Raw genomic sequence first — 15,082 nt, 5'->3', positions numbered from 1 at the left:
ATTTCACTTCTCATCCAAGAAACTTCTTCAGTGCATCCTTCCATCCTCCACCATTCAGTCAGAACTAAAGAAGCTTCTTGGACTGGAAGCAAAATGTCTTCAAGGAAAAATAAAGTCCAGTTTCCTTTTGAAAAAAAAACCTTTGGGACAACCATGACCTAGATGACTGAGAATCTCCATAGACATTCTAATGTCATAAATGTAGTATTGTTATTAAAATATTGACCAGGATTGATTTATCTGTCTTTCTATATGATCATACTGTCATACAGTATGGCTGCCCATCTTATGTACCATAAACCTGAATAGTTCACAAACAACAGTAAAAAAGCATCAAATACTATAAAAGCACAATAAAAATTCCCAGAACCTCAAAGGCAACACTTCTCCACAAGTCAGCATTCAACTTTACTGTGCTTCAGTCACATTCTACCACAACACTTTTAGGAAGAACCAGCTCTTCAAGGTCTAATTGAAGACTAGGAAAGTAGGTCTTAACCGATCTCAGGGGGATTGGGGCTTTCTCAGAGTAGGGACTTATATGGAAAAAGTACACTTATTATATCCTACTACATAACAATGTTTAAGGAAAGAAAACTGGATCTTCCTAAATTAGGAAGACCGAGGTTCAAAGCCACCTTTATTCATGGAAAATCACTGGGTCATTCTTGATCAGTAATTCTCTCTCAAACCATCTATGTTATAAGGTTATTTCTTGTCATAGAAACAGGAAGTAGTGATAAAGTTAGTGGTGAACAGTAAGGTAGAGGGCTCTGAAATCCTGTAGAAAATAGAATAAATCAAACAAATGTGCACACACCGCCACAATGGACTTAAAATGGACACCTAACATCAAAAATGTCATCAAAAAAGCTCAACAAAGAATGTTGTTCTGCACCAACTCAGAAAGTTCAAACTGCCCAAAGAGCTGCTGATCCAGTTCTACAGAGGAATTATTGAGTCTGTCATCTGCACCTCTATAACTGTCTGGTTTGGTTCTGCAATAAAACAAGACAAACACAGATTTCAACGGATGATTAGAACTGCAGAAAACACAATTGCTACCAACATGCCTTCCATTGAGGACCTGTATACTGCACGAGTCAAAAAGAGGGCTGTGAAAATATCTACAGACCCCTCACATCCTGGACATAAATTGTTTCAACTTCTACCTTCAAAACAACGCTATAGGGCACTGCACACCAGAACAACTAGACACAAGGACAGTTTTTTCCCCGAATGCCATCACTCTGCTTAACAACTAATTCCCACAACACTGTCAAATAATTTACTAAGAATGTATTACTATTATTCTTCTCTTCCTTACTAGTATCTATCTCTTCCCACTTATTACTATAACCATGTTTGTATCTTTCAATTATATTGTTTTTATTTGTTTCTAGTATGATTTGATAGCTTATTGGTAACTTTGACTATCACTAAATGTTGTATCTTTTTATTCTTGATGAATAAAAACATTCTCCTTATGTACACTGAGAGCATATGCGCTAAAGACAAATTCCTTGTGAGTCCAATCACACTTGGCCAATAAAGAATTCTATTCTATTCTGAATAATTAACATGGGGAAAGGAGGAGAAGGAGAAAAAAAAGAAGGAGAGCCATGCTACAAGGCTCTTTCTGTTGTCTTGCAGCGGCTGCTTTCCAGCAGACTACTAAATTTGAAATATCTCCTTCCAGGTAATCATTATACCTCTAACTAAAAAGTGATCATTTCCCCCTCTTCTCCTTTCCAATTAGAGTAGCATGGAGGCACGTTAGGAAACATTTACATTTCTCCCACGGGGGAAATGTGGATGTTGTTATTGTTATCTTTCATCAACATTGGAGCAGAATTCTTGTGATTTTTACTGGTCTTCTTTATAACAATAATTCTTCTTTCCTTTGAAGTTGAATAGTCCATAAATTGGCTGCACAGCATATGTGTGTTCCAGGCTAAATGTGGAGGATTTCACTGGCATCTTCCTGTAGAGGCTTCTCGTGGATCACAAAGGCTTCTCAAATACTCCTAGGAAACAGGTAGCAGATGGCCCAAAGGTTGCTACTAAACTAAACAAGTTAAAAGGAAGTCTTTTAAAAATATATCAAAAGTAGTCTGGGAGAATGGTTGTGGAATTGTGTTTTTAAGTTAAAGTGAAAAGACTTAAAAACACAATTTCACAACCATTGTTCAAGGCTATCGGCCGGGACATTGATCTTATTCATGCAGCCTTTAGGCGGAACAGGTTACAGGTTCTAGCCATTCAACACAAAGATTGCTTAAAAAAGAAAACACATATATACTATTTGTCTTTTTCACAATGTTACTAAGCTTTGACATAAAACTAAGGCTGTAAGTCCTACTATACCCACCCCCAATTTAGGATTTTTCTTTCTTTCTTATTTTCAGGAACATAAAGCACACAGATAGAAACACATATATTTTATACAAAGCTGATCAGATATGGAAACAAATTGTATCAATGTAATGTAATGAGAGACAGCTTGTAATGGATAAAGCATCAGATTAAAAACTGGAAGACCAGACCATGACTTTCAATCTAGCCTTAGGCACAAAGCCAGCTGGGTGACTTTGAGCCAATCCTTCTCTCTCAGCCCTAGGAAGGATGCAATGGCAAGCCAATCTGAAAATAGCAGGAACTTGTCCAGGTAATCATACCCATACATTTCAGAGTATAAGATGCACTTTTTTCGCCCCTAAAAGAAAGTGGAAATGTTGGTGCATTTTATACATTGAATACAGCCATGTTTGGCTTCACGAAACCCCACCCTGTGAATTCCGTTTCCACAAAAAACAGGCCTGTTTTTTTGCAAAAACAGGGCCTGCAGAGGGTTTGGGAGGCCTGCAGAGTGCTCCTGGGGGCTGGCGACGGCAAAAGTGTGATACGTGGGGGGGGGGGGGGTTTGAAGGCCAAAAATGAGCCTATTTTTCATGAAAATGGGCCGTTTTTCATGAAAATGGGCCCATTTTTGGAAAAACAGGGCCTGCAGAGGGTTTGGGAGGCCTGCAGAGTGCTCCTGGGGGCTGGGGAGGGCAAAAACGCGACATGTATGGGGTTTAGAACGCCAAAAATGGGCCTGTTTTTGCAAAAATGGGGTTTTTTGCCCTCCCCAGCCCCCAGGAGCACTCTACAAGCCTCCAAACCTTCTGTAGGCCCCATTTTTGTGAGAAACAGGCCCATTTTCATGAAAAATGGGCTCATTTTCATGAAAAATGGGTCCATTTGTGACCTCCCAAACCCCCCACGGGTTGCATTTCCCCAGCCCCCAGGAGCACTCTGCTGGCCTCCCAAACCCTCTACCTCTTTGAAATCTTGGTGCATCTTATACTCCGGTGTGTCTTATAGTCCGAAAAATATGGTATATATGAATACATATACATACTAAAACTAAATATAGCTACTATGATTTCTTTCCAATTGTGTATTTTATTACTTAGCATTTCTGTCACTTCAGAAGTTACAGTATGGTAAATTGTTTTGGAAGCTACTGTCAGCTTCTCCTAAGATTTTCAGGGAGATATGCTAACCTAAGGTGGAATTAAAGGAAAGTACAGTCCCTCTTTTTCTGTTGCTTCTTTCTTTAAGTCATAGCTTAATATTGGAATCCTTGCACATCAGAACCACTGTAGAATCAACATAATTTGTCACTAAAATCCTACTGATATTTGCAAGAAAGATACTTATGACCAAATTAAATATTTAGAAAAAGAACATACAGAGCAGTCTTCCTGTAACTACGTTGGATATGCTTGCATATTCTGTTGTTTCAGACATTCTCTTTATGAGAAAAGTTATCTGCTCAAATGCAAAACTACTTACTTAATCCTTTCCTTGACATACTATTTCTCTAACTGCAAAGTGATTTTGACATGAGATTATTGCAGTATGTTGAGAAATGGTGGGGAACAGGATAATGAGTGACTTCTAACTGTGATTCGCTTTATTGATCTTTAAGTCACTAATCAATTAATGACTTCATAATCTTCTAAATTTACATATTACCTTAAATGTTATATATCAGATAAGTATAATTAATTAAAAAACCTCCATTTTATATTGGACCCCAAATCATGATTGAAACATAAAAGATACACTATATTTCCTTTATATTGTATTGTTATTACATGTTCTGTTTTTTTAAAGAAAAGAAAAACAAAGGGAAAGATTTCAGTAGCATTATCACCTTTTCAAAGGGTCCGCACTCATCTTAATTTAAAACAAGGTAACAGTAAAATCTATCTGGTTCCTAATTCAGTCTTCCCAGTAAGGCTCTTGTCACAATGTATAGCTTTCTTTCCTTTGATAAGGTCAGTTTGCCAAAAAGAACAAAGTGCACATGAGTAATACATTACTCAACCACTTGTATACATACATCTATTTTTCTTACCAGGTCTCACTATTCAGAAAGGTAAAGACATGGCACCATGATAAAAAGGGTCATTTAAAAGAGTACGCAGAAGCTCTGTACTGTGAAGGATTGAATTTTCACTTGAATGCTTACATTTCCTCATTTCTTTCTTTGCAGAAATATTCTCGTTGAATGGCAGACTGCCTAGAGGTTGGGGTTTGTGTGTCACTGACCAGAATCTGTAAAAATGTTTGAGCAAAATGGTCTCTGGGGAGAAGGACTACTTGGTGAAGGATGCCACAAACCTGTCTCTTAAAGATAACACTTAAGCTACCTTTGCAATTTGCCACATCTAAATTTATGTCAAGATGTCCCTTTTTCTCTCTTCTTATTCAAGCCATTGATAGAATACAACATTATTAATATTTGTGGGAAATGATAAAAATATTTGTACTTACCCCTTGTGAATTCATTGAAAAACTATATCTCCAGCTGTCTGCAAATTCCCCGGTTTCCCTTACTTCAATTAAAGTCCTATGCAATATGTCTTGACAGTGGTACTCCCATAGGGTGATACCTGGAACAGGCAAAGAAGGAGAATGCCTTTGCAGAATTGTTAGAGAACTTTTCCTTTTCCTACAAAACACATGGAAAAGGCATATACTTCTTCCATCCATCCGCAAATATGGCAGACAATGTGTTGAGCTGCACTTGTTATATATTACTGGCAGAGATGATATTCAGCTGGTTCGTACTGGTTCAGGCGAACCGGTAGTGGAGATTGTGGATGGACCTGCCCACCTGCCCCACCGCTGATTACCAGTTTAAAAATTGTGCAGGTAGCAAGACTATCCTAAAGTCTTGGGCAAAACTCACCAATGTAGTTTTGGGGACGGTTTCTTCTGATGGAATTGACAATAGGGTAAGATTACCCATTTCTCTTCCAGCTGCCAATACTAAAGGTACTCTAGATAGTATCCCAAGAATTTCAGGAGAGAAAGCCCTGGAAAGGCTGCATAATATTGAATAATATTGAATTTCACACAATAACATTTTCTCATAAAAAAAAATAATTAAGAAAAAATTAACACAGTTTATTTCAGCCACCTGTGTTATCAAACAAAATCTGTTTCAAGTCAGTCTTGACAAGTGATGAACTTGTGTGCACAATATAGAGTGCTTTGTCGTTGCCTTTTTCCAGGGTACTTCTTCTTCAGCTTTGTAAATAAGCTAAAAGAACTCAGTCAAAAAATGGCAAATATTATTTGGATTAAAAATAATATTAAAGCCTAAGAGCAATGTATACTCTCATAAAATAGAACACATTTTTCTAAAAATGAGCCCAGATCAAAACAAACTTTATGCTTCTGTTGCTAGGAAATATATGTACAGGATCTCTAATTAGCTCTGTCTGAGTGACTCCTGCTACTATATACTTTAAATTTCAGAGATGAAATTAATGCTTTACATCTTTTTGCTGTGATTTTCTGCCTTTACTATTTCAATTCCCCAAAGAAGCTTATTTTCTTTTAAAAAAATAATACAACACAGTTCCACATGATTTTTGTTTTGTTTTGTTTCATTTTATGTTTTAATTGGGTGGACCTTTCTCCTTCGTAATTCCACTACTGTAGAAAGTTAAGTACTCAGAGGTTTCTTGCTTTTTATGGAATGAAGGAGTGCCATCCTCCTTTTCCTTTAAATTATGCTCTGGTACAACATGTGCACAATATAGAGTGCTTTGTCATTGCCTTCTTCCAGAGTACTTCTTCTTCAGCTTTCCAGAGTAGCCTATGACCCCTCTCCATTGATCTTTATCCAATTACTAGCTAGGCTCAATTTGGAAAGATAGGACGATGGAGCAGATCTCACCTTGGAGCAGGGGTGAAATGCTCCCGGTTCGGACCGGATTGCCCAATCCGGTAGCGATGGACGCAGGTGGTTCAGAGAACCGGTAGCAAAAATCCCTGCCCCCCCATGCCCAGCTGAGCCGCACAATCATCAGGCTTTTTTTTTTTTTACTTTTAAAAGCATTTTTTCTACAACCTCTTCGGCCGAAAAAATGCTTTTAAAAGTAAAAAAAAAAAAACGTCTGATGATCGCAAAAAGGGTTTTTTTTCTTTTAAATGCCTCTGATGATCCAAGCTGAGTTGCCTGATCGACAGAGGCTTTTTAAAAAACTCAGCTGGGATCGTCAGAGCCTTTTGAAAGCATTTTTTAACAACCTCTTCGCCGAAAAAATGGTTTTAAAAGTTAAAAAAAAAATTGGCCATGCCCACCCAGTCACATTAACCCCTCCCCACCAAGCCACGCCCACAGAACCAGTAGTAACAAATTTTAGATTTCACCACTGTATCAGAATATGTATGAAACATGTTCATTTCAGGGACAACCCTAACACTTAGCCTTTTAATGAATGTTTGAAACAATACTCAGAAAAACTAGGGAAATTGGGACAAAGATGGAGATGCAGTCAGGAAAAACATTAAGTGTCATTTATTAAATACACTAAGGATTTCTCCCCTATATATTTAATAATTTCTTGTTTCTATTATTTAAAAAATTACAGTTTAGTGGCAACTTTTGGAAAACTCTGGATTTCTCATTTACAGTTTACAGTATATGTGGTCCTGTTATAATTTCCATTTTCTTCTTGTTTTTTTTTTAAACTCTTTTTTTCCTTTTCACTTTGCAAAGCCTTTTATTTAGCATATTTTGTCCTATAGACTGCACAGCACAGAGTTCCGGGGAGGGAAGGAAATACAGTTCAAATTTAGCACAGATGAATTTGACATTGCATGAGAGCACTAATTTCCATTACCTGCTGGGTTCTTTTGAATGAAAAATATTTGCTGATGAATATGATTTCTGAGATGGGATTAAATATACTTCATGTGATCAAACCCACACACAAGAGGCTGGGAATATAATTCATCTACAATGGAATGGGGGAGGGAGGGCGGGGAAGGGAAAGGACATTTTAGGCAGTGACCTTTGATTTGAGAATAAAGATGATATAAATGCACAAGATAAACATTTTCACCTTTGAAATGATGGAGGTACAGGACAACAATGTTAGCAAAATATAGTTAATTGGCTAAAGTACATCAATTTAAATCCGATTAAAATGAATGGGATAAGGCAATCATAGCATTTAATGTTTACATGAAATTGCTAGGAGATATCATCCATTGATTTGGGGTGAGTTATTCTTAATATACTGAAGATGCTCAATTAGATATCACCACCCTAAGCTAGGGAGGTTTTTACTTGGTGTCTAGTTGGTGTCTTGTTTTGGTTGGGACAAAATAAATACAAACAAAAATATAGATGTGCTATATGTAGGTAAACAATCTGGCCAGTTCTCGGTTCCTAAATCCTAGCTCGGAATGGGTAACACGCAGGGTGGGTTCTACTTACCTTTACTACCGATTTGCATCGCACCTGCGCCTGCACAGATCACCTATCATGACATCTGGGTCAGTGGGCGGAGCCTCCTGAGGGTTTTACTAACAGTTCTTGCGAACCAGTCTGAACCAGGGGCAACCCACCACTGGTAACACTTCATCTGAGCAGGAAGACCCACAATTTAGAGATTTTTCTGGATTTATGACTCTACTAGAACTAGTGGAGACCTTGCCCAAGGCAACATTGGTCAACTGTATGGCAGTTATGCTTTTTTTTTTTAAATCAAGAATCCATTATGAAATGATTCATGGCTTTATCACCACTATATTAGGCCTCAGTAACATACTCTACATGGGGCTGCCTTGATAATGATCTAGAACAGGGATCAGCAACCTGCGGCTCTGGAGCTGCATGTGGCTCTTTGGGCCCTCTGCTGTGGCTCCCTGTCAGGGATCCCACCACTGGCTGGCCCCGCCCCTCCCCCTCCCCCGCCAGTCACTCCTCGCCTGGCCTATAATGGTAAGGGTGATGGCGGGGGATGGAGAAGCGGTCAGGGCAGAGACAGAGAGATACAGAGAGAGGGGGAGAGAGACAGACATAGAGAGATACAGAGAGAGAGGGAGAGAGGGAGGGAGGGAGGGGAGAGAGAGATATGTCAAAAGGATTTTGTGGTTCCCAGAGTTTTATAACAACTGGTTCTCTGCCCTAATGACTGGCTGGGTAGGTGTGGCTAGGGGGGTCATGTGACTGGTGGAAGTGAGTGACATCAAGTTGGCCATGCCCACCCAGGTTTTGTGGCTCCCGGTGTTTTCTTTTCTGTGGGAAACGGGTCCCAATGGCTCTTTGAGTATTTAAGGTTGCAGACCTCTGATCTAGAAAAATGCAGTTGGCCCAGAATGTGTCAGCTTCATCTGAAGTGCTTTCCAAAAGGCTTCTAAGTCCAATTCAAATCTCATCATAACGATGTCCCAGGGTTTAAGGAATTCCTGTCTTTTTAAAAGTTTGCATTAATTCTATCATTTTGTAATCTATTTATTTACAGTATATTATTGCCATTCATATCCTTTTATTTTGTTGATGGATGGATTATGACGATGGAAGAATATGCGTAAAATTATTTTATTGTAATTAGCACCTCATTGATTATTACATGAACATGAACATTTACACTCTTGCAATTAAATGTATTACAGATGACAACACCTGTCATCACAGTACTTTTTATGAATTAATAAAAATTAGTTGGAAAAGCACTGATAATGCTCAAGTCCAAATCTTTTGAACACTTAAGGTATACGTGAACTTAGTACTACTCTTATTTAGATTAAAATCAAAACAACTTTTTCAGAATAAACTCTGATACAATTGTTTTTCGATTGCAGCAGAAATGGAATTGGTATTTGGAAATTTCTTAGAATCCACTGTCTTAATATTGATTTCACTTCATGCTCTATGTTATTTTTTAAAGATTAGAGCAATTGTGACATGTGGTAGCAATTCAAAACTCAAGAATCGAAAATTTGATAGTTAAATTTAAATAGAAAAACTTTTGTAGCAAAATGTCCTTTGAGACTTCATACTGTTTAGATCGTTAAGAAAAAAATAATCTTTTCATTCATAGCTTTTTAGCATTTTAAACAAGGGAAATAAGTTCTGGGTGACAAGTTGGACCAGAAACTGGAACAATTTATTGATAGAATCAAAACCAACAGTCATTTTCAATCTTTATACATATTGCAAAGTCTTTTTAAATGCACAATATGTATCGACATTGACATATGCATTCTTATTTAATATTTTCCCTCCTACCTTACCCCACCATGCATCCATTACTTATATTACTATTCTTCAGAACAAGTTTATAATCTTCTTTTAAAGAAAGACTTGATTCATCTTTCGTATCTTTCGTATATCTTTAAAAATATATTTCCAAAAGAAAGAAAAGAAACTTTTAATAGTTATAGCTGAGCAAGAGAAGGTCTAAAGTCTTAACACAATTGGACCATTTCAGGGGTTTTTTTTAACCAGAATCCTATAGTTTGCTAGGTTTGATTCCTAGAAGAAATAATTGTAGCTTGTATTATATACTGCTCTTAGTTCTTGCTAATCTTGTATTTTATTAGATTTTATTACATTCTGTCACCTTTTTTATTAAAGTAGGATGAACCAAGTGCCAGAACTAGGGAAGGTCAAAGCAACTTTGTGAAATTATGGAAAAATAGAGAAATAACAGTGTTCCTTCTTATTTGTTCTTAAGACCAGGATTTCTGCAATATTATTTTTGAATGTAATTAATTCAGATGTGTCATGTCGGGGCTACAAACTTCTGTTTACTTGACTCAACAGCATAGCTGAGTGACCAAAAGGAACATAATTTAGTATTATTTTCCACATACAAAATGTGGCTTCCCATAATTAAAGGATTTTTCCTCACCTCCTATTCTATGGGTGCATGAAAACAAGTCATATATATTTCTCTGCTAGTGTAAGATATTTTTGAATAAGCAAGATCATAGAGGCTACTATGAAATCTACTTATGGTCATCCCTAGTCCTTCCTTCTTTTCACTAGACTAGACATACCCAAATCTGCAACTGTTTTTCATATATTTTAGTGTCCAGGCTCTTAATCATCTTAGTTGGTCTTCCCTGCACTTTTTCCAAAATCTCAACATCTTTTTCGTAATATGTAAAACTGATGCAGTATTCCAGGTAAGGTCTTACTAAGCTTTTATAAAGTAGAACTAATACTTCATGTGATTTTGGTTCTATGCCTCTGTTTATGCAATCGAGGATTGCATTAGCTTTTTTAGCTGCTGCCAAAACTGGGATTTACCCTTTAGATTGCATGAACGTACTTACTGAAGATGTGGCTGCAAGAGAATTTATTTTCAAGTCAACATATATAGGATTATATTGTTAAGACTGACTGAATCAATCAAGTAGCCAAATTCTATGATATTCCTAAATAACATCAGAAAAAAAAATGTATTAGTTTTGTTTGATGTACAATATAGTGACATTAAATCTAGATATAATGCCTTTAGATACTTATAAGCTTATGTTATAGCTATTGTTTTCTAATACTAATATTGATGTATGAAAGATACTGTTAAATTGGATAATCCAAGGTTTTCCCTTTGAATTGAAATGAAAGGCAACTTTAAACTGGATCTTTAGTTCCTGGAAGCCAGTCAAAGTATTGAAAAAGCTAAAAGGAGATATTGCTTAGAAGAGCCATGGGTTTTCCACTAAAGGCAATAAGAAAAGTGACTTGTCTTGAAAATGGAAGCGTTCTAATAAGAGTGTCCTTGTAAGTGGAATTAGCAATTTGCTTATTATACAATCATTTTTCTGAGATTAAAAAAAAATAACTAGATCCTTTTTTTAAAGTCTCAGAATGAATAACTGAAAGAATGTGGAGGAAATTCCTGGTTTACTTTAGCAGATATCATTTGGTTAAAGAATGTAATTTTTAAAAAAATCATTTATGCTAGCCCTGATTACACCTGTTTTAAGGGTGATTTCTTAAAAGTATTAATTATTTTCATACAGAGAAAATACAGCAGTTAGCACAGTAAATCAATTTATATTTATCCGGGAGGAGTCCAGTTGAGTTTAATGGGCTTACTTCCCATTAAAATTTGGTCCGCTTATCTTGGTCTCCAATTTCTTTACTATCCTTACTCTGATTTCATGTTCTCCTGCTCTCATTTTATTACACTGCAGAAATGAATCTATTTCCCATCCTTTTCTTATTTTTAAAAACAATTTTGATGCTAATGTATGTACTGTACATTGTCTTGTTGGCTTCAGCAATATCACTCTCATGATTTGCTTCTGCCATTCTGTCTTGGTCATGAGGATATTATTCAGGGAAGCTGGCACTTTTGTAAGGAATGTGTCATTACAGGCTCAAAGCAAACTGTTTACAGTTATTGCCTGTTGTTCTCATTGCTGGATTCTTCTTTAGCCTCAAAGTCCTAGGGTCCAATTATCCTGTCACTTACATGTTTGGAAACCTAAGCCTCCGAAGTGGCACAGAGTCTGTACTTTGTTTCATTCATGTCATTGTCTTCTAAAATATGTCGTTCATATTTCTAAATGGGGCACTCTTGATTCATTAGTCATATTCTTTTTGATTATTGTTTGCATTTCAGTTATATTTAGATGCCGTAATCCAGATGAAAGGCTTGTTTGGCACTGCACAATGAACATATATGCCTAACAGAGCAGTTAACACTACTATGACCTGACTTCCAAATGAAGCAAGGGAAGATTTGAAGATTACTAGGCAGTTCACCAAACACTTAGAAAACACTTACAACAGTGTTACTGTATTCTAATTACCCTTGCAAACCGTGTGCTCCAAAGTTGTTGAACTACCAATGTACAGACTACTAATGAGAGGTTCTATGTCTTGAGGGCTGTGCCTTTGTTAAACCTGACTTAGAAAAACCTTGAGAAATATGACATTGTATATGTGAGGGATGTGCATAATGCATTTTAAGCATTGTTGGAATTTGTGTGAAAGATCTTTGAGTATGAGGATTGGGTGGGTCTCAAAGGGTTTTGTGAATGGGAGGTGACTTTTTTGGTTGGAAACTGGTAAACTAAGGCTATTGCTGCAAACAAATGATACTGTATTTAAAAGGCTCTGTGTATTAATCAGATGTTAATGCATGAACTGAGGGAACTAAGGAAGATAGTTTACAAAGTATATCAATGAAAAGCCAATGCCTATCACTTTTTAGTAAGCTATATCTGCTAATCTAATTTTCAGCCAAAAAGTATTGATATCTACTTATAATCTAGTCTAGTAAAAAGAAGGATCAGGGGAGACATGGTACCAATGTTTCAATATTTGAAGGGCTGCCACAAAGAAGAAAGGGTCAACCTATTTTCCAAAGTACCTGAAACACAAAACAAGAAACAATGGATGAAAACTAATCAAAGAGAGATTCAACCTAGAACAAAAAAGGAAATTCGTAACAGTGAGAACAATTAACTAATGCAACACCTTGCCTTCAGAAGTTGTGAGTGCTCTATCACTGGAGGCTTTTAAGAAGAGACTGGACAGCCATCTGTCTGAAATGGTATAGGATCTCCTGCTTGAACAGGGAGTTGGACTAGAAGGCCTCCAAGGTCCCTTAGAACTCTGATATTCTATGTTCTAATCAACTTTAAAAATAACAGGTTATAAATTACCTGTACATTAAGTTATCTGCATTTAAATTAAGTAAATTTGAATAGAAGCTGTAATCATCTAATATAAGGAGCATATATAAGACTCTTTCTCCCCAATTTATCGTCATTACAATCTTATGAGGTAGATCAGGCAGAGATGGACATAAGTGACCAGTAGGCTTTGTTGTTGGGGGATGATTTAAAGCATGTCTCCCTATTTTTCATCTGGCCTGCTAATAGCTGCACCACCATGAAATAGCTTTTCAACAAATCCCACTGATTTCAATGGGAATAAAATGAGCTTAATTTAGGTTGGATTCAATGAAGACAAAAATTTTCAAGCAACATTTTTAATTAAAATATGTATTAATGTATGAGAAATCCAATTTACTCACAATGGGAGCACAGTTAGAAAGAACAAGGGCAGCCGTTTTCATATGAGGCAGAATCTCAAGAACATCTTATTATTATGAAAAATAGCAGCCATAACAGAAGTAAATATCTGTTAATCTTTTAGCATTCTGAGCACAGCCACCAAGGACTTTTGAACCTTGCTGTGTCCCTTTACTTTCACCAAATTAAATCTGAAATGATTCCCCCCTTCAATAATAACTTACAAGGCCTACATAATTGGGAAATTAGAGCAGATTATTTCAAATTTACACCAAATCTAAGCTGGTTTTTAATGTTTGCCCCTTGTCCTAAATCATGCTCTCTAGGAAATCTCCTATCATCTGCAGGCAGATGATCCAGCAGTTTTTGACTATAGATTCTAGGTCTTAACACATGTAAGAGAGTGATGGGTTAGGAAGGACCAATTTGTGATTTCAAATGTAATTCTGCCCATCTGTGTATAAAGCATAATATATATGTTGCAGATTTTGAAAAAATGTCATTAAAAATGAATGCTACTCTAAAATCTGCCTTGCAATTTCTCCAAAGGATTCTTCTGGAGTGGGAGGAGGATCTGTTTTGCTGCCTTGTTCTTAGGTTTCTGGAAAATATATTTTCAATATCTTTTTGAGTTTGCTTTGTTGGAGCTGGTGAGGGTATCATTGTTGTTTACTGCAGGGTGATAATAATCCATCACCCTGAAACTTCCTGGATTCCTCACACTTGCCAGTCTCCAAAAGGATAATGAAAGATGTTTCCTCATGATTATCTTCCCTTGGAATCTAATAGACTTATGGGAAACCAAAGAGGTTTTCAAACATCTGTTGGGATGATTCGACTAAGAGAGACTGGATATTTACCACAAAAACCATACCCCTAACCCTGTTTAGAATAAAGATAAAAACAAAATCAAATCCTTTTTCTTCCAAATAAATGAGAACATGGGAGAGAATGTAAGATAGTTTTTGTTCATTGCACTAGCAAAACTGAAAAGCTGAACAGAACAAAACAGAACTTAACAGAACAGTTTATTTGGCCAAGTGTGATTAGACACACAAATAATTTACAAAGTCCTTTGTGCCCTCTGAGCTTGGGTTGTCTGCTTGCAGTCATTTTGTTACCCAACTAGGTTATATCTTAGTGCTCAATCTTATCTTTATTTAAATCTTTATTGGGCTTTCTCCTGACATGTTCTTGATATTCAACCAGGGTGGGCTGCTGGGGGTTTGCAGGGGTTTGGGAGAACCTCTAGCTAAGATTCTGTGTAGTTTGGAGAACCCCAAATTCCACTCCTGGCTGGCCCCACCCACCCCACACCTCCCAGGAGTCCGTACATGGCCTGTTTTGGCTGCAGATAAGTGCAGGGCATGCGCGGAGGCTCAGGGAGGACAAAACACGGGCCTACCGGAAGTTCGAGGAAATCCTCCGGAACCTGGGTAGGGCAAAAATGCCCCTACCACCATGGTGCAGGAGTCCGACTAGGAAACGCCCACCGTGGCCATGCCCATCAAGCAACCAGACAGAGAACCCCTTGCTAAAATTTTTGAAGCCTACCCATGTATTCAACATTATGAAATTAATGCAGAAAGCCAGTGCTTGATATATAGAATGGCAAGGATTATCATCATATGCAAATGGAAGAAAAGAAAAGTCTTGTGGAAGAATGCTGTATTGATATTCTCTGGTGTCACTGAGCTCAAGAGTTTCCTCCAAGCTATAAAGTAAA

At 37.1% G+C, this 15,082-nt stretch overlaps 1 long non-coding RNA gene across 6 annotated transcripts in view; it reads right to left on the bottom strand.

The window, feature by feature from the left end:
- LOC148115087 (uncharacterized) overlaps window positions 1–15,082 on the bottom strand; it is a 150,981-nt gene that overhangs the window by 66,608 nt on the left and 69,291 nt on the right. For all 6 annotated transcript variants that reach the window (XR_015732123.1, XR_015732122.1, XR_015732127.1 and 3 more), the window contains one exon: window positions 4,828–4,946. This is a non-coding gene — a long non-coding RNA (uncharacterized LOC148115087). The remainder of the gene's footprint in view (window positions 1–4,827; window positions 4,947–15,082) is intronic.

This window comes from Pantherophis guttatus, chromosome 2 (genome assembly GCF_059756535.1).
Source record: "Pantherophis guttatus breed Tessera chromosome 2, ASM5975653v1, whole genome shotgun sequence".
Lineage (NCBI taxonomy): Eukaryota > Metazoa > Chordata > Lepidosauria > Squamata > Colubridae > Pantherophis > Pantherophis guttatus.
Note: the sequence above shows the minus strand (reverse complement) of the source record. Positions and strands in the feature narration are given on the sequence as shown.